The sequence below is a fragment of the Haematobia irritans genome, chromosome 1 (assembly GCF_050003625.1).
Source record: "Haematobia irritans isolate KBUSLIRL chromosome 1, ASM5000362v1, whole genome shotgun sequence".
In the NCBI taxonomy this organism is placed as follows: domain Eukaryota; kingdom Metazoa; phylum Arthropoda; class Insecta; order Diptera; family Muscidae; genus Haematobia; species Haematobia irritans.
In genome coordinates, this window is record NC_134397.1 from 231,917,768 (window position 1) to 231,934,366 (window position 16,599).

At 29.3% G+C, this 16,599-nt stretch overlaps 1 long non-coding RNA gene across 1 annotated transcript; it reads left to right on the forward strand.

The window, feature by feature from the left end:
• The first annotated feature begins 15,721 nt into the window (after window positions 1-15,721).
• LOC142219543 (uncharacterized) lies at window positions 15,722-16,018 on the forward strand. The gene is made up of 2 exons (XR_012717624.1): window positions 15,722-15,771; window positions 15,834-16,018. It is a non-coding gene; the product is annotated as an uncharacterized LOC142219543 (long non-coding RNA).
• The last annotated feature ends 581 nt before the right edge of the window (window positions 16,019-16,599 follow it).

Consider the following 16,599-nt stretch of genomic DNA (forward strand, 5'->3'; position numbering starts at 1 on the left):
GAAATAAAATATTATCAAAATTATCTATAAAAATAAAATTTTGTCAAAATTTTCTAGAGAAATAAAATTTTGACAAAATTTTCTAAAGAAGTAAAATTTTACCAAAATTTTCAATAGCAATAAAAATTTGACAAAATTATCTATAAAAATAAAATTCTGAAAAAATTTTCTATAAAAATAAAATTGTGACAAAACTTTCTATGGAAATAAAACGTTGATAAAATTCTTTATAGAAATAAAATTTTGACAAAACTTTCTATAGAAATAAATTTTAACAAAATTTTCTATAGAAATAAAATTTTGACAAATATTTCTACAGAAATAAAATTTTGACATTATTTTTCTATAGAAATAAAATGTTGATACAATTTTGTACAGAAATAAAATTTTGGCAGCATTTTCTATAGAAATCAAATTTTGACAAAATTTTCTTTAGAAACAAAAATTTGACAAAATTTTTTATAGAAATAAAATTTTGACAAAATTTTCTATAGAAATAAAATTTTGATAAAATTTTGATAAAATTTTCTATAGAAATAAAATTTTTCCAAAACTTTCTATAGGAATAAAATTTTAACAAAATTTTCTATAGAAATAAAATTTTGACAAACTTTTCTATAGAAATAAAATTTTGACAAAATTTGTTTATAGAAATAAACTTCTGATAATTTTTTTTTATAGAAACAAAATTTTGACAAATTTTTCTATAGAAATAAAATTTTGACAGAATTTTCTATAGAAATAAAATTTTTACAAAATTATCTACAGAAATAAAATTTTGACAAAATTTTCTATAGAAATAAAATATTGATAAAATTATCTATAGAAATAAAACTTTGACAAAATTTTTTATAGAAATAAAATGTTGGCAAAATTTTCTATAGAAATAAAATTTTGACAAATTTGTCTTTAGAAACAAAATTTTGACAGAATTTTCTATAGAAATAAAATTTTGACAAAATTATCTATTTTCTATAGAAATAAACTTTTGACAAATATTTCTACAGAAATAAAATTTTGGCATAATTTTTCTATAGAAATAAAATTTTGACAAAACTTTCTATAGAAATAAAATTTTGACAAATATTTCTACAGAAATAAAATTTTGACAAAATTGTCTATAGAAATAAAATTTTGACAAAATTTTCTATAGAAATAAAATTTTGACAAAACTTTCTATAGCAATACCATTTTAACAAAATTTTCTATAGAAATAAAATTTTGACAAATATTTCTACAGAAATAAAATTTTGACATAATTTTTCTATAGAAATAAAATGTTTATAAAATTTTCTATAGAAATAAAATGTTGATAAAATTTTCTATACAAATAAAATTTTGGCAACATTTTCTATAAAAAGAAAATTTTAACAAAGTTTTCTATAGAAATAAAATTTTGACAAATATTTCTATAAAAATAAAATTTTGGCATAATTTTTCTGTACAAACAAACATTTTATAAAATTCTCTATAGATGGAAAATTTTTACAAAACTTTCTATAGAAATAAAGTTTTAACAAAATTTTCTATAGAAATAAAATATTGACAAAATTATTTATAGAAATAAAATTTTGTCAAAATTTTCTATAGAAATGAAATTTTGACAAAATTTTCTATAGAAATAAAATTTTGACAAAATTTTCTAGAGAAGTAAAATTTACCTAAATTTTCTATAGAAATACAATTTTGACAAATTTTTCTATAGAAATAAAATTTTAACAAAAATTTTCTTTAATAATAAAAATTTTGCAAAATTTTCTATATAAAATGTTGACAAATATTGCTACAGAAATAAAATTGTTGTTTTGTTTGTTATTGTTGGTCTCTCTTCAATCATTATTGTTGTTTTTGATTTCAGCTTAAAACCATGCTTTGACTAAATTACAAGTGTAGCTTAACCAACAGAGGAAAAGTATGCTTGCCAAATTTATTTGGGCAAAGCCCTATAGACTGCAAGATGATTGGATGGACGCACGTTTCGGAATTACCACATTCCTCATCACCATGCTCTACTTGCAGCAAAACTATCAACCAATTATCAGAATAAATTCGGGTAATTCACTCAACCCAAAGTGAACTACACTTGAACTTTCCGAAAAAAAGGTTTGACAAAATTTTTCTATAGAAATAAAATTTTAACAAAAATTTTCTATAGAAATACAATTTTGACAAACTTTTCTATTGAAATAAAATTTTGACAAAAGTATCTATAGAAATAAAATATTTACAAAATTTTCTATAGAAATAAAATTTTGACAAAATTTTCTATAGAAACAAAATTGTTGACTAAGTTACCTTCTGTTTTCTTTTTGTAAATTCAAGCTCGAGGTCAGAGTTTTATTTTCTGTTTTATTTGTATACTTCGATATTTTGATCTCCTTCGGAAATCATCGACGGGAATAAATTAAATACATAAAATTAAAACCTATGTCACTGGTGTTGTCCTCTCATTTCTGTTGCTGTTACCACTAAGCAACTGAGTTTTTTTGACTAAGTTTTTCTATAGAAATAAAATTTTTGACTAAGTTTTTCTATAGAAATTAAATTTTTAGAAAAAAAAATTGGTGTTCAGTATGAAAAATTAAAATTTTTAATAAATTTTTCCCCAATATGAAAAATCATCTCAACACTCATACAAATCTCTTAAAAGTCAAAATCAATTTGCAAATTTACTTTAGTATTGTTGAAAATCACTCATTTAAATAAACACTTAATTGCCAATCACTTTATTAGCTGCCACAAAAAAAATATGGAATCCCTAAACAACATCAACATAAAAGGCCAGCTATGGCTTGGCATTTTATTTTAAAATATTAATAAATGTAAATAAAATGCCAGGGTTTTTTTCCTCTTATATCCAATAAAATCTTATCCACATGGCGTAAAGAGCTTGCCTCAGACTATGAGATTTATATATTTTTGGGCATGTATATATTTTCATTTCATTTTTTTAATCCACTCAAAAGCTAACATCTTATTTATGCCTCTAACCAAAAAGAAACATAAATAAAATGTATTAAAAAAAAAAAAAAACAAATAATGACGATTTATTTAAATGAAATTGAATGGGAGTTTTTTTTTGGGGGGATTGCAAAATGGAAATAAAGCAAAAAAAAGGCTCACTACATTTTTGGATATATTTTATTCCTTTGATGAGAAAATAAATTACCCACAAATCTACATAAATGGTAGAAAATCAGCAGAACGTAAAATAACCTCAAAAAGCACTTACATGTATGTCTCTGTGTGAGTATGTGGGTATATGAATATTTGACAAAAAAACATGTTGGATGGCCGACCCTGCTGTTATAATATGGCGACGGCATAAAATCAAATCAAAGAAAATTTTAACATAGCATAGCAAAAAAAAAATTACAAAAAAAATTCCCATAAATCGTAAATAGAAATACAGTAAATAGCCATACATTTACCAAATCTATGGAATTTAAAAAGAATTTGGTGTTTCTGTGTGTGTGAGTATCGATGTGTTCACAGTAAATAACCTTTTGGTATGAATGAAAAAATATTCGCCAAAAATAAGTGTGAAGTTTTTTGCGTGTTATGTTTTCCAATTTATTCACTTCTAAGGGCCACCGTTTGGTACAATATTTTATAGGGTCCCAGTTGTATGCATAATGTCATAAGTTCAAAGCCAAACTGTAATAACACATTTCTGGGTATTTTAATTTTGTACTGGCTGTAAATGAATTTTATTATTAAACGTAAATATTGAGAACCGCAATAATTTATGTAGAAATAAAATATTGATAAAATGTTCTTTAGAAATAAAACGTTGACAAAATTTTCTATAGAAATAGAAATTTTAACAATTTTTTTTTATAGAAATAGAAATTTTAACAAAATTTTACCTTTACAATGTTCTATTCAAATAGAACTTTTTACAATAATTTCTATAAAAATAGAAATTTTTATAAAATTTTCTATAGAAATAAAATTTTGAGAAAATTTTCTTTAGAAATCAAATTTTGCAAAAATATTCTATAGAAATAAAATTTTGCAAAATTTTTTATAGAAATAAAATTTTGATAAAAATTTGTATAGAAATCAAATTTTTCAAGTTTGCTATAGAAATAAATTCTTGAAGTTTTCTAAGAAATATTTTTTTTTTTGTTTTGATCTCAGCCTAACATCATTTCGTTGACTAAACTATAAGAGTAGCTTAACCAACAGAGGAAAAGAAGGTTTGTCAAATTTATTAGGGCAGACCTTATAGACTGCAAGATGGTGGGATGGACGCACGTTTCGGAATTACAACATTCCTCATCAGCATCCTCTACTTGCAGCAAAACTATCAACCAATTATCAGAATAAATTCGGGTAGTTCACTAAACCCAACAATGAACCACACGTGAACATTCCGCAAAAAAGGTTTATAATAATCGGCTTTTGCTGAAATAAATCATTGTTCAAACATCTCTCTTTCCCTTTGCCAATGAGTGCAGTTGGCTGGGTTTAATTTGAGCGTGCTTCCTCTTCATTAGTTTTGTTTTTTATTGTTGGTTTTTACTTCAAACCTATTTGTTGTTTTGGTCGCAGCTTAAAACCATTGCGTTGATTATTTCGACAAAAGCCGACTATCATAAACCGTTTTTCGGAAGGTTCATGTGTGGTTCACTTTGGGTTCAGTGAACTACCCGAATTTATTCTGATAATTGGTTGATAGTTTTGCTACAAAAAGAGGATGCTAATAAGGAATGTGGTAATTCCGAAACGTGCGTTCTTCCCGCCATCTTGCAGTCTATAGGGCTTTGCCCAAATAAATTTGACAAGCAAACTTTTCCTCTGTTGGTTAAGCTACTCTTATAGTTAGTCCTCGCAACGGTTTTAAGATGAGATCAAAACTACAAATATAAAATAAAATTTTGATAAATTTTTCTACAGAAATAAAATTTTGACAGTATTTTCTATAGAAATAAAATTTTTAAAAAAATTTCGATAGAAACACAATTTTGAAAAATTTCCATAGAAATAAAATTTGCAAAAAATTGTCTATAGAAATAAAATGTTGACAAAATATTCTATAGAAATAAAATTTTGACAAAATTTCCCATAGAAATAAAATATGCACAAAATTTGTTGACAAAATTTCCATAGAAATAAAATTTGCAAAAAATTGTCTATAGAAATAAAATGTTGACAAAATTTCCTATCGAAATAAAATTTTGGCAAATTTCTATTGGAATAACATTTTGACTAGATTTTTCTATAGAAATAAAATCTTGACAAAATTTTCTATAGAAATAAAATTTTGACAAATTTTTCTATAGAAAAACAATTTTGACAAAGAAATAAAATTTTGACAAAATTTCCTATAGAAATAAAATTTTGACAAATTTTCCTATAGAAATAAAATTTTGACAAATTTTCCTATAGAAATAAAATTTTGATAAAATTTTCTACAGAAATGAAATTTTGACAAAATTTTCTATAGATATAAAATTTTGCCACATTTTCTATAAAAATAAAATTTTGTGAACATTTTCTATAGAAACAAAATTTTGACAAAATTTTCTATAGAAATTGAAATTTTAACAATATTTTCTATAGAAGTAAAATTTTGACAAATTTTCTATAGAAATAAAATTTTGACAAATTCTTCTATACAAATAAAATTTTGACGAAATTTGCTATAGAAATAAGATTTTGAGAATATTTTCTGTAGAAATAAAACTTTGATTAAATTTTCTCTAGAAATAAAATTTTGAGAAATATTTCTCCAGAAATAAACTTTTTTAAAGAAATAAAATTTTGCCAATTTCTAAAAAAATAAACTGTGACAAAATTTGCTATAGAAATAAAATTTTGGCAAAATTTTCAAAAAAAAAAAAAAATACTTTCACAAAATTTTCTATAGAAATAAAATGTTGACAAAATTTTCTATGGAAATATAATTTATGGAAATATAATTTTGACAAAATTTTCTATAGCAATAGAAATTTTCAAAATATTTTCTATAGAAATAAAATATTGATAGAATTTTCTATAAAAATAATATTTTGAGAAAATTTTCTATAGAAATAGAATTTTGACAAAATTTTCTAGTGAAATAGCAATTTTGACAAAAGGTTATATTCAAATAAAAATGTTGGCAATATTTTCTATACAAATAATATTTTGACAAGATTTTTATAGAAATAGAAGTTTTGACAAAACTTTCTATAGAAATAAAACTTTAACAAAATTTGCTATAGAAATAAAATTTTGATAAAATTTTCTATAAAAAAACATTGACAAAAGTTCCTGTAGAAATAAAATTTGGACAAAATTTTCTATGGAAATAAAATTGTGACAAAATTTTCTATAGATATAAAATTTTGACAAAATTTTCTATAGAAATAAAATTTTGACAAAAGTTTCTGTAGAAATAAAATTTCGACAAAATTTTTGATAGATATAAAATTTTGACAAAATTTTCTATAGAAATAAAATTTTGACAAAATTTTTTATAGAAATAAAATTTTGGTGAATATTTCTATAGAAATAGAAATTTTTGAAAAATTTTATATGGAAATAAAATTTTGGCGAATATTTCAATAGAAACAAAATTTTGACAATACTATGAGTATTTCTTTGAAAATTTTCCATTGTATGTTCCCCTTTTCTAGATGTAGTAGTCCCGTACAAGCTAAAATCTGTGATGCTCTGTTCCTGTATATCAAACGAAGGCTTTCTTTCGTATTCCAAACGAAAGAAAATTGATTTTGGTTCCTCTATGTGGAAATACAAGTAACTTCATATGTGTCAAGAAGAAAGTAAAAACCTTGTTAACATTTGAATGAATTCTCAAGCCAAAAATTTTAAAATACAGCAATCCCTCGATTTACGTCGCCTCGGTTTACGTTGTTCCGATTTATTTTTGCCAAATTTATCATAAAGGCATTCCAATAGAGAAATATGTATCAACGATGATGACATCAAAACATTTATTTTCGTAATTCTTACCGAATATTCGGAGTGGCGATTTGTTTTTTTTTATATCTATACAACGTAACGATTTTTCATTTGTTTATAAACTTAATTTTTAAATCCTGGAATTTGGAGTAAGTATGAGAAATTTTTAATTCGGTTTACGTCGTCAAATTGTGGAACCAATCTCAACGTAAATCGAGGGACTAGGTTAGGTTAGGTGGCGGCCCGATGTAACAGGCTCACTTAGACTATTCAGTCCATTGTGATACCACATTGGTGAACTTCTCTCTTATCACTGAGTGCTGCCCGATTCCATGTTAAGCTCAATGACAAGGGACCTCCTTTTTATAGCTGAGTCTGAACGGCGTTCCACATTGCAGTGAAACCACTTAGAGAAGCTTTGAAACCCTCAGAATTGTCACCAGCATTACTGAGGTGGGATAATCGACCGTTAAAAAATGTTTGGTGTTCGTTCGAAGCAGGAATCGAACCCACGACCTTATGGATGCAAGGCGGGCATGCTAACCATTGCACCACGGTTGCTCCCTTAGATAGCACTAGAAATATAAACTTTCCTGAAATTAGGATAAGCGTTGATATGGTCCTGATACTGTAATAGCCAATCACATGCAATTTGGGATTCGTCTATTCGAATTTCAAATATCTTATGGTTCGTATCCAGCAAATGATTAAGGACATGAGAAAGATATCACAGGCTCACAGTGATGCAGGCCAAAGGTCAGGAATTTTTTTCACAATCTCCAATCTTCTTTATCTCCTCTTGATTGTGTTATTTCTCATTGCTGCAAATCAGCAGTTTTTGGTAATTTTTAATTTCAATTTTTGTCTTGATCATGGTGAAAGGTATATGAGCTTTGGCTACGCCAAATTCGAAGTATTTCTCTTTTGTTCAGAAAAATTGATATTTTCCCTGTTTAAATACAAATCAATCATTTTGAAGACCAACATTAATGCTTTGATTTCAGTTTTTTATCTTCCTGATGATTGATGAATTTTCGAAATGTATTTATTTGTTATAAATAACGCTAGAAAAGAATGGATATTCGTAGGTATAAATAAAAAAGAAAGAAAAAAATCAGCCATATAGATGAATGAATTTTTATAATAAAGAAAAAAATCTTTAAATTTATTGATAAGTCTTGTCATACGGTTATCATGGTGTTATGAGTTTACACAAAAAAGTGAAAGAAAAAACTTCTTGGTATGTTGAATGTTGTATATAATTTAAAAATTGGTTTGGTACAAAAAACTTTTTTCAATGAATTTTAATATTGATGTTGAGTCCGAACATGGTGGCGTATGACTTTTTGTTATTTTCAACTTTTTTTTGTGAAATATCACTCACACGTGACATGTACCGCTGGCAGGCAAATCAGAGGCAATCATATTGAAATTAAAATCGACATAATTTGTATTTTTTTTTTGTTTGTTATTGCTTCATTTCGGTGATTCGGAATTGTAATACAGAATTATGTTTATAAGCGTTTATGTGTTACATATTTTAATATTGATAATTTAGTAGACACGCATGTATATATTATACCACATATTGCTAAGTTATTTATGTTACAAATCATACACATAAAATAAATTAAAAACAAGTACGGAAAGTCTAAAGTCGGGCGGGGCCGACTATATTATACCCTGCAGCTCTTTGTAGATCAAAATTTTCGATACCATATCACATCCGTCAAATGTGTTGGGGGCTATATATAAAGGTTTGTCCCAAATACATACACTCGATCTGGGCAGAATTTGATAGACTACTACAAAATCTATAGACTCAAAATTTAAGTCGGCTAATGCACTAGGGTGGAACACAATTTTAGTAAAAAAATATGGGAAACATTTAAATCTGTAACAATATTAAGGAAATTTCGCAAAAGTTTATTTATGATTTATCGCTCGATATATATGTATTAGAAGTTAAGGAAAATTAGAGTCATTTTTATAACTTTTCGACTAAGCAGTGGCGATTTTACATGGGAAATTTTGGTATTTTGACCATGTTTGTCGAAATCAGAAAAACATATATATGGGAGCTATATCTAAATCTGAACCGATTTCAACCAAATTTGACACGCATAGCAACAACGCTAATTCTACTCCCTGTGCAAAATTTCAAATAAATCGGAGTTAAAAATTGGCCTCTGTGGTCATATGAGTGTAAATCGGGCGAAAGCTATATATGGGAGATATATCTAAATCTGAACCGAGTTCAACCAAATTTGGCACGCATACCTACAATGCTAATTCTACTCCCTGTGCAAAATTTCAAATAAATCGGAGCAAAAAATTGGCCTCTGTGGTCATATGAGTGTAAATCGGGCGAAAGCTATAGATGGGAGATATATCTAAATCTGAACCGATTTCAATAAAATTTGGCACACTTAACTACACTACTAATTGTACTCCTAGTGCAAAATTTTAACCAAATTGGCGTAAAACTCTGGCTTCTTGGGCCATATAAGTTCATATCGGGCGAAAGATATATATGGGAACTATATCTAAATCTGAACCGATTTCAATAAAATTTGGCACACTTGACTACACTACTAATTGTACTCCTAGCGCAAAATTTCAACAAAATTGGTGTAAAACTCTGGCTTCTGGGACCGTATTAGTCCATATCGGCGAAAGATATATATGGGAGCTATATCTAAATCTGAACTGATTTCAATAAAATTTGGCACACTTGACTATAGTACTAATTGTTCTTCTTGTGCAAAATTTTAAGCAAATTAGGGTAAAACTCTGGCTTCTGGGGCCATATAAGTCCATATCGGGCGAAAGATATATATGGGAGCTATATCTAAATCTGAAACGATTTCTTCCTTGGTTCTATTCTGAGCCAAAACAAATACTTGTCCCAAATTTGAAGTCGATTTGACTAAAACTGCGACCTAGATTTTGATTACAAAATGTGTTCACGGACAGACGGACATGGCTATATCGACTCGGGAGTCCACCCTTAGCAGTTTTGCCAAAGACACCATGTGTCTATGTCGTCTCCTTTTGGGTATTACAACCATATCCACTAACTTATAATAACCTGTTCCACAGTGTTGTGCATGGTACAACAAGTAAGGGAAGTCGGGCAGGGCCGACTATATTATTCCGATGCCATCCATCTCAAATCCTGCAAATTTTGTTGGAAGTTATATAAATAAAGATTTATGTTCCCATATTTTATTTAAATCTGAACCGATTAAATCTGGCCTTAACTTTTCGGATCAATTCTGGTGTTGTCACCGATTTTTATCTCATCCACCTTTTGGACGCATTGCAACGGTGGCAGTAACACAAAAGATTTATTCACATTTAAGCCTAATGTAAAGCATTGGCCACCCTCTATATATAGGATTTCACCTCTATTATATAGGATTTCACCTCTATTACAGCCTAGTTATAATTTTTTGTTCTAAAAATTTTAAGAGTAATGATGAATCAACACTTGTACTATTATTTTTCAGGAAGCGAATAAAATTTAGTATTCTCATCGAATTATGAACTTATACAAATAACATATATGATATTTTCAGTTAACATACATTTATGAAATTTGCATAATTGTGATTGTTTTATTCAGCTCGATATTGTCATCATCATCGTCATCATGTAAACGAATTTTTTCACACATTTCGATTTTTGTCTATTTCTGACAAATCGAATTCTTAGAATAATCTATCAGTGAGATATAATCTTCAACAGGAAGTCAAGTAATGGGTAATCGTTTTAAAAAGTCAACATATGTAGAAATCACAAATACCCAGATCAATGTGCTGCGCATCTGGGGGAAGCTCTCGATATTTTTCGTTGACGAATGGTGGAAATGATATCAAATGAAGTGTGAAAGATTGCATATAAAATAATACGCGTAAAAGCTATTAAGCTAATAAATCCAACGTGTGTTTAAATTCCACAGTAACAGAATTGTGCTAAACAAATACACTGTAGCGACGAGGTTTAGTGGCAGGAAAAATATGTAAGTTAATACCAAAAAGTAATGTCGAATTCATAGATTATTTCCATTGAAAAAAATTCAAAATAAAACAAGTACGTAAAGTAGAAAGTCGGACGAGGCCGACAATATCATACCCTAAACCACCCCTACTGTATTAGTAAGCATTTGTTGGGTATCATTGAAATAGGGTTGGCAGATAAAGCGTATTTCCATATTTAAGAAAATAAGTGGTACATATTTTAAGGGAGCAGAACAGAAATATCTCATATTAGGAGCTATAATTGATTCTGCACCTACAGACTTGGTATGCTACTAATATTGAGTCCATTATTAAAAAAGAGGAAACCGCTTAATTAGTGTGGGTAATAAATTCTCATTTTTGTGTAAAAACGGGAATTATAAAGGCCATGATAAATAAGGCTATTATGGCCAAAAATAAGGTTATTAGGGGCGACACATATATATGGGAGCTATATCTCAATCTGAACCGATTTAGACGATATTTTTCAGGTTTGGTTGATACCACAGATGATTACGTTGTGCCAAATTTGTGTAAGATCGGTTAATAAATAGTGCTATTACACTGAAAAAAAGCATGAGCGGTTCCAAAGATTTTGTCTTTACTTTAAAAATGTTGGTATTGATTCCGAGCCAAAGAAGCGGAGAATAGAAGTAAGGATACTTTTAAGATACAATTCTCTTCTAAATTTGGGTTTTGTGTACTTGCTTCTGGGAAGCAAATTTTAATTTTTCGCTTTTTCAGTTTTTTTTTCTTCATATGCTATCAAAGTCCTTTAAAAACGTGTTAACGACAACTTTATTTTCCAAATAAAGACTCGACTTCTACTAGAAATTATGCTATGTTTCAAGTGAAAAACGTCTTTAAAATAATGTGTTGGAAAACATATCCTATATTTGAACAAAATTAAAGACAATTCCATTAAATTTAAAGAATTTTTAAAGTCAAGTTGACTTTAGTCCAAACATTTTTTCTTTCATGTTATGATACCCATTTTTAAGTGAAATCAATTAATTATAAGGACAATACGATTTCTTTGAAAAGTTTATCGGCTTTTGGACAAGGGAAAAAACTTTATATTAGAGAAATGGGTCTGCTATGCTAAGCAAATTTTGCATTTGTATTTATATTTTTTATTTTTTTTATTTTTAAATCTAAAATTTTTTTTTAAGCTATATCTAAATCTGATGTTTTGCACATATAGTTGGTATTATAGAAGCTAAGAGTAGGTAACCCAACGAAAGATCGGTTGATAAATAAGAGGTTTGTAGCCAGATTTGGGAAAATCGGGCGATACATATATATGGGAGCTATATCTAAATCTGAACCGATTTCAGTGAAATATTGCACACTAAAAGGGTGGTCAATAAGATTACTCTGTACTAAATTTGACGGCGATCGGTTAGTAAGAGAACAATTATGGGAGCCATATCTAAATTTTATCCGATTTTCTTTTCCGAATTCAATAGCTCGTCCATGTGCCAAAAAAGTGCCAAATATACCCAATTTCATCAAAATCGGTTAATATTGGGACCGGAATCCTACACAGAAAAAAATTTCACGAAAAAATTTCCAATTAAAATTTTAATTGAGTTTTAAAAAATATTCAATTAAAAATTTAATTGAATCAACAAATTTTTTAATTGAAACAAAAATCAATCACAAAAATTAATAGTATCAATTAATTTTTTAATTGGATCAATTAATTTTTAATTGACCTTCAATTAATTTTTTAATTGATACTATCATTTCTGTGATTGAAGACATTTCAATTAAAAAATTAATTGGATCAATTAATTTCGTGATTGAATCAGAAAAAAATTTTTTTGTGTGTACGATTAACAAATGCATGGACAGACGGAAGGATGATGACTGGCTGAATTATGAAGAACTGTGGGCTGTTCGACGATGACGAGGACTGGTACAATGCTGGTTGGTGACGATGTTGAAACGGTGTAAAGGTGACGACGATAAATGGGCGGTGTTGATGATGATTAAACGGTGTCGGTGGGTTGGCTGGTGACGATGAATGGTCGATGTCGGTGATAGGACTAGGTGATGCTACCTGGTGATGAGGCGAATGGTGCGGTGTTGGCTGGTGTCGACGAAGAAGCGCTGTCGGTGATGAAGCGGTGCAGTGGTAGGAGTGTCGGGAGAACGGGTTGGCGACGGTATGATGCTGTGGTGTCGGTCAGCGATGCTCGTCTACGGAGGTAGCGATAGCGTCGGGCCGGCGGTATTCGTGTGCGTAGATGATGATGGTGTCGGGCCGGTGATGTTCGTATACGGAGATGACGATGGTGTCAGGCCGATGGCGTTCGTGTGCGGGAATACGATGGGATCGGGCCGGCGGTGTTCGTATACGAGGATGACGATGGTGCCGGGCCGATGGTATTCGTATGCGGGGATGACGATTGTGTCGGGCCGACGGTGCTCGTGCACGAGGATGACGATGTGGTGGGCCGATGGTGGTCGTGTGCGGAGGCGACGATTGTGTTAGGCCGATGGTGCTCGTATACGAGGATGACGTGGTGGGTCGATGGTCTTCGTGTCGGTTTCTGTAACGAGAAGAGGGATAGCGAAAAGGATTTGGCTATACTAACACTTGGATGATGCGAACGAACCGCGTTAGGGGCAGGGTGCTAGTAGCCTTAGAGAGCAAGTGGGGATAGGAGAAGGTACTGGGGATAGGAGAAGGTAGTGGGGAGTGATGGGTTGGGTGCGAACGAATCGCGTTAATTACAATCGGGATGCGAATGGAACGCGTTAGGATCAATCGGTTGCTGCTATCGGAAGTTCGGCTGCGGTCGTTGCCACTCGCTTTACTATTCGTCTAGCCTCGGTTGATTCATGCCATCGTCCCGACCAGGGATGGAAATTGCAGTACTATAGTACTTTTTATCAATACTTTTTCACACTGGCCGTAGTACCCCCGCGAATGATTTAGTACCTTTTGTGTAGTCATTTTTGAGCCGATATCAGATATATGGTACAACAGTTTTGACAAAATATTTTAATATTTTGAGAAAGTTTTTAACAAACTTATTTGCTAATAGTCTTTTACAAATTTGGCAAATATAGGAAATTTTGTCAAAATTTTATTTCTATAGAAAATTTTGTCAAAATTTTATTTCTATAGAAAATTTTGTCAAAATTTTATTTCTATAGGAAATTTTGTCAAAATTTTATTTCTATAGAAAATTTTGTAAAAATTTTATTTCTATAGAAAATTTTGCCAACATTTCATTTCTATAGAAAATTTTGTCAAAATTTTATTTCTATAGAAAATTTTGTCAAAATTTTATTTCTATAGAAAATTTTGTCAAAATTTTATTTCTATAGAAAATGGTGTCAAAATTTTATTTCTATAGAGAATATTGTCAAAAATTATTTATCAAGAGAAAATTTATGTAGTACCATAAAGTAGAGCTGTGGCAGCGCGAAAAATTTTGTCAAAGCTTTATTTTTATAGAAAATTTTGTCAAAATTTTATTTCTATAGAAAATTTTGTCAAAATTTTATTTTTATAGAAAATTTTGTCAAAAATTTATTTTTATTTATCCAGAGAAAATTTATGTAGTACCATAAAGTAGAGCTGTGGCAGCCGCGATTACAATACTACGGTAGTCTTTGTAAGCGAATACAAGACTAAAAAAAGAAAATATTTAAAATTTAGGAGTTGGCAAACAAAATTTTATTTTCTTTAAAATTCAATTTAAGGGAGCTCTTGACAATAATCTTTCAATGGAATTTTTGTTAAAATTTAGTGAAAAATACTTTTTCGCTCAAAAAAGTACCTTTTTGTACTTTCTTAAAAATTGTATTTTCCATCCCTGGTCCCGACAGACCCACATTCTTAAGTCAACAGTACTACCAACTAAATGGGAATTACCTTCGATACCACTTGTACCTTATGCAAGCAATGACAACTGTTGCAATGCGTACAATGACGCAAAGCAAGCAATTGTGTACAGTGGTCCAAAGAGGGAAAAATGGGGGAAGTAATTTAAATGGGGTACCGTGGTACGAAGGAAAATCAATTAACTTAAAAAAACAATGTGTAGGAGCAATTGGCTCGTTACAATACATAGTTTACTTTTTTCTTTGCATTAGCCACCTTATACTTCTATGCACTGGTAGAAAAATGGTTCGTACTATTAACGAACGGGCTTCGTTGATTACTTTTCGTTAATATTACGAAATTTTTCGTTATAAGAACGAAAGTCTTCGTTAATACAACGAAATCAATCGTTAAAAGACAATTTTGTGTTTTGGTTTTTCGTTATATTAATGAAACACGTTTCGTTAATATTACGAATATCGACTTTGTAATTTTTTCAAGTATTAGAATAAAAAAAATTTTCCAAGATGAAATTATTACAATCATTTGCACATAGAGAGTAACTTGTGAAAACTTTTAGCCCTTAAAACAGTCGTTTTATATACTTCGAAACTGGAATTGGAAATTTCATTTATAAAACGAAAGCGATCGTTAATATAATGATATGGATCGTTAAAAAATAAATTTTAAATTGTTATATTTCGTCATATTAATGAAATATGTTCATTAATAATACGAATGGGAGTTTGAGTATTTCTGCCTCTCCGTACTCTCTCTCTAAAACGTCTCTCCATACTCTCTCTAATACGTCTGTAGCGTCTATGTAATTTGTACATACACATCTAAGCATGGCAATAAGCACATGTTTGAAAAAACAAACGGTAAAAAGTTCAACAGAAAACTTGTCTGATGGGAAACCTTAACAACATTTACGTTCTTTTCGCTGAAGAGTGCACAGGCTCATTACAGTTTCGTTGTGTATAATAAACATAGATGGTGGGTGAGTTGGTGTTTTTTGTATATTCGCAAGAAATTTAGTGTAAATTTTTAATCTTTAGCGAAAATGCCACGGGGAAGTGAACTTTCAGATGAAGAAGGCGGAACAATTACCGTAATGAACCTTGGTTGCAAAAATAAATTGGATAAATGGACACGGCGATACGATTATCATTTTTTGGTCTTAGAAATTAGAGGCTTGTTTTCTTAAGTGAAAGTCACACTATATGATTATTAAATTACTTAATTTATAAATTAATATTATTTCCTACTGTACGAGTATATAAATCCTATTTCAAAGATCTTAACAAAAAATAATACACTACCAATGACTACATTCAAATACAATAATTGGTTGGGTTTCATTAATATAACGTTTGTGTTCATTTATACAACGTTCGCCTTTCGTTCATACAATGAAAAAACTGGGTTCATACAATGAATGATTTTCGTTCATATAACGTATAAGCTGCATCCATACAATGAATAAATTTCATTCATACAACGAATAATATTCGTTAATACAACGAAAAGGCTACGTAACAGCAACGTAATTATTCGTTAATACTACGAAATGTACTCCATAAAGGGTTTCATAAATATAACGTAAAATTACGTTGTTATAACGAAATGCTACGTTGGCTGACTTTTAATGAAGAATTTCGTTAATACAACGTAGAAATTCATCGTATTAACGAAACTTTTTCTACCAGTGTGTTTGGATTCAAAATTATTTGAAATTTAAAGCCTATCATTGTTGCGCTCTTTATAGTTTTTCCAGATATGTAAGTCCCAATTCAAGTGACATTTTCCATTTGTGTTGGATAA